Here is a 4,812-nt window from a genome sequence, read left to right as displayed (position 1 = left end):
GACTAGTAAACTATGAGAAGGCTTTTGTTAATGTAAAATCTACGGCCAGGATAGGTCAAAATGAAGGCTCATGAATGATAGGAGCAGTAGGCATGTCATCGGAAACCTTCTGATTTCTGTCTATCACTGGTGTTAGCAAATTGTACGGGAAAGGACTGAATAAACTACACTTTTTGTCATAAGCAAGAAGTAGGTGGCAGGCAAAACAGGTATTAGTACCTACACCCTCTGACTAGCATCAGACTGGCGAGTTTGTGATCGTATACACAACATTTTCAAAACGATTCGCGTTTACACATATCCATGAAAATGGGCAAAAACGCTGTATTACGTATGCCAGGGGTGAGTGTGATTACACCAATTGTACTTGATTACACCAAGTACAATATGTTCCTGGATCAACATTCCTGGAACAATATTCCTATCAACCAATCAGAATAGAGATATAACTTTTCAGGAAATATCTGTTTTAGGCTTACAGTCAGGGTTAGGTGCTTCTACACTCTTGTTAATCAGCTATCATTTCACACTGATTTTAGGAATAAATTATTGGTTAAAATAGACATTTGGTCCCCAGTGAACGGATAATTGAAAGTATAGTGAGTCCGGAATAATCAGGTATTTAAATTATAAAACAACGAATGCTATAAGTTTTTTAAATTATTGTTGCAATTTGTATTCAATAAACACTTGAAACTGGAGTCAGATTGAACACGGAGCTAGACTAAAATTTAAATGAAATCCTGATCAATTCAGAAGCACAAGTAAAAGACAGAATATGCTTTTTGGGCTGGCGAGTGGATTCTTACAAGACCAACAGTTGATTCCATTGCAGAAGTTCAAGTGGAATAGCTGTGCAGCAGAGGTGGTAAAATAGGTTTGAAGGTGTTATTTTGTGCTTGTCGGACCTTACATAGTTTCATTCATTTGAGTTTTTTTCTCCTTTCATGTTAAAGATTTGACTAAAACACATGCCATTTATTGATACTTTTATTCAGCAAATATGCAAAGTCCCTTTTTTGATGTTACAAAAGATTCCTATTCCAAATAAATACTGTTATTTTGAACTTTATATTAATCAAATATCCTAAAAAAAAAATGTATCATAGTTTCTGCAAAAACATTAAGCAGCATACCTAAATTTCAACATTACTAGTAAGAAGTGTTTCTTGAGCACCGAATCAGCATATTAGAATGATTTCTGAAGAATCATGTGACACTGAAGACTGAAGTAATGGCTTTGGAATCATTGGAAAAAAAATCTAACAGAAAACAATTCTTTGAAAATGTAATAATAATTTACAATATTACTTTTTTACTGTATTTTTGAGCAAATTAATAAAATTTCTGAAATGTATTTTTCCTCAAATTAACACAAGAAAGGTTCTCCTGGTCTGATCAGACTCCAGACTCTTAAAACAGTGGTAGCAAATTTATTTACCTTAACTACTGAACCGTACAAGTCACGGCAGGGAAGATGGAAGACAAGAAAGAAGAAAATGATGGGGGAGGGAGTGTTATCGAACAACATCTGAATGAAGTGAGGGGGAAAATGAAAGGTGACACAGAGTTTGTTGTCCTTCTGGGTCATATTCACAGTGACGACACTAGCTGCTTCCTACATTCAGCTGAGGTCATGCAAACCCCATTTAACAAATTAAAATGTCTATCTATCTATCTGTCTATCTATCTATCTATCTATCTATCTATCTATCTATCTATCTATCTATCTATATCTATCTATCTATCTATCTATCTATCTATCTATCTATCTATCTATCTATCTATCTATCTATCTATCTATGTCAGCAGATAAACTGTTACTGGCAACTCCTCACTCCAAAAGAAAGTCTAAAGGTGATAGAGCATTTATGGTTGTGGCTCCCAATTGTGGAATAGTCTTCCACTTCATATTTGGCAGGCTCCATCCTTAGAAGTTTTTAAGTCTCAGTTGAAAACTCATCTTTTTACATTAGCTTTTGCAGAGGAAAGACCTTCGTAGAGACCTTTCAACGTGGAACAATCACCAATGCGTAATGACCGGATAAAGGGTAGTTGTCATCTGTTGGTTGGTTTCATAAAGTGGTTCATTCTTACCAATTACGTTAGATTTTATTGCTTTTAATCCTTGTATATGCTTTCTATTATATTGTGAAGCACTTTGGGCAACTAAATTGCATTAAAATGTGCTATACAAATAAATAAAATTGAAGTTGAAAGTAGAAGTTGAAAAACATTTATTTCAGATATTCAGCAAAGAAACACTCATCCATATAACTGAAATAACATAGGAAATGAATAACGGTCATTTTAGACCCATGTTGTGCATTAAAGGGGTAGTGATAAAAAAAAGATTTTTTAAAAAAATGAAAAAAGTAAAAATTAAAATAAGGATTTGTGATGATCAAAAACAAGTTAATTGAGGAATTCCTGAATGATGAAATTAATTTTTTGCAAAGACATAGAAAAAATAAACTCAGTCGGATCACTTTAGACCAAGGATGTCCATCAGAGGGTTAAAATCCTTATGCAATTCGAATATAGATTGATATGGTGAATTGCTTCTGTGAAACAAAAAAGGCCTAGCATGTACATTCATCATGGCTTATTAGACCAAACTCACATCACCCTACATGACAAATCCATTATGTTTGTAGACGATAAATACACAATGTCCAGAATCACTCGGAACTGCAGGGTGCTGGAGGTGTGAAAAGTATGTAAACAGCAGGTGCTAAATGCTTTTGAAAACACACACATGAATGTGTCAATGCTGTTTTTGATGTGGAAAAAACATTTTAAAGCAACCTAAGAACCTCAGCAGTTGTGACCAACCGTGCCTATGCTGAAGAAATGCTCACATATGCCTTTATATAAAAATAAATTGAGGTCCACTTATGTAAAGTTCCAGTACAGTAAATTCATTCACAAAGAATTCATTATTTTTCTATAGGCGTAGTATAGACGTTTTTGACTGTTTTGACAAACACCAGGAACATGAGATGTCAAGTTAAAGGTTTTAAAAACATGTTTTGGGAGCAGTTAAAACATGCTAGACTGACATTATTAACAGTAGCACTGCATGATTTAAGAAAGGCAACTTTTAAAATAAATAAATAAAAATGAACAAAATAAAAAAATGCACACCGAAACCCTGATTTTTTGATTCTGCACTGCCATTAAAAATATTCAGACCTAAATTTAAGTATTTGAATTGCCTATAAAAAATTCCATCCATTTTGAATAGTTTTTACATAAACTAACAAACTTAATGTTATGCATATTTGAAAGTCATAAATAAAGGAAAATGCATAAAAACGCCAAGATTTTATTTAAACAATCATAACATTTCAAAAAGCATTTATTCAAATTGCTTAGAATCAGCATAAATCTGTTCATTGTAAAAAGATGTATTTAGTTATAAGTATGAACATGGTTAAAATATTACTCACTGTGGATCAAGCAACATTCAGTTAGCTTAAATGTATGAGCTTGAAATAAATTACATTTATTGATAATAAATCTATGTATCTGTCTATCTATTACTGTATCTGACAAAGGTGCATCACATGAAGTTTAAAACTTTTTGATGGAAATTTAATATACAATTCAAAAATAAATTTTAAATTAAGACCTTAAATGTTTTTTTTTTGGCATACCTCACACCTTTAAATGCAATAATGTGTTTATGAACTCTGTGAAACACTATAAATTATAGTCACTCATCCTCACCCTGGCACAAATAGGGCAAGATGGAGCATGTGACTACAGAGCGTCAATTTTCTCAGTCAAATTGGTTGGATTAAAGCAATCACATACACAAAGTGGAAATCTTCACCCAGCATTCCTCTCGACGGACTCACCTTTTAAAGTGCATCTCCTGATGAGGCCAAGCAATTAGACCCTTCCCCACAGGCTCTCAATTCTTCTGTCTCTCTTCAGCACACGACAGAGTGCCGGGAAAGAAAGAGCTGCACTCTGCATGTTTTATCATTTCATCTGATGTGGTAATTTTCTGCCCTAAATCATAAGTACGGCAGATGATTATTACTGCATTGTTTACTAGGCCTGGATGCCTCGGATCAAGCCGATGCTTACATACCCCCCTGACATTTTCTGCATGCAGAGGAACGAGACAAAAAGAAATTGGAACAAAATATAAAAAGACTAGACTTTGTTTCAATGCGTCAATTAAGTGACGCAATCAAATGACACGGACAATGACTCAACTTGTGTGCCAAAAAAAAAAAAAAAAAGTGACAACGCGTACAAACAAAACGCATGATTACAGTCTGTCTCATGACCCTACATTAACTGGGTAGCACATACGCATCCATATGTACATCATGCACGTCTGTGGAAGCGGACCGGAAGGAAATACATATAAGAGAATGTTTCTCACACCCCATTTCTAACATTCACAATTATAAAAGAGGAAATTGCACTACAAAGACCTGCACAAGAACAGCTGGTCTGCACGTGGTTCTTTTTGTATGTTTTTTTTTTTCTCTTCATCTCTCCTTATTCCTCCTCGTCACACAGTCGGCTTTCACTCCTCCATTTTGTCTTCACCACATGCTCCCACACTTTCAACACTATCAAAACTGTGATTCATCATTGCAAGCAGCCACCCCGTTCACATCCTGTCATTCAGTGCCAACAAAGACATAGACCTGTTCCCAGTTCTTCACCCTTCCCCTCGCTCCTTTTATGCAATCTTAGATAAGGGCACAAGGCCACACACTACAATTGGGAAATTGAATTACCCTTCTGTTACATAAGTATTTGTTCAGTAATTCAAACGAATAGTCC

Source organism: Cyprinus carpio, chromosome B17, assembly GCF_018340385.1.
Source record: "Cyprinus carpio isolate SPL01 chromosome B17, ASM1834038v1, whole genome shotgun sequence".
Lineage (NCBI taxonomy): Eukaryota > Metazoa > Chordata > Actinopteri > Cypriniformes > Cyprinidae > Cyprinus > Cyprinus carpio.
Note: the sequence above shows the minus strand (reverse complement) of the source record.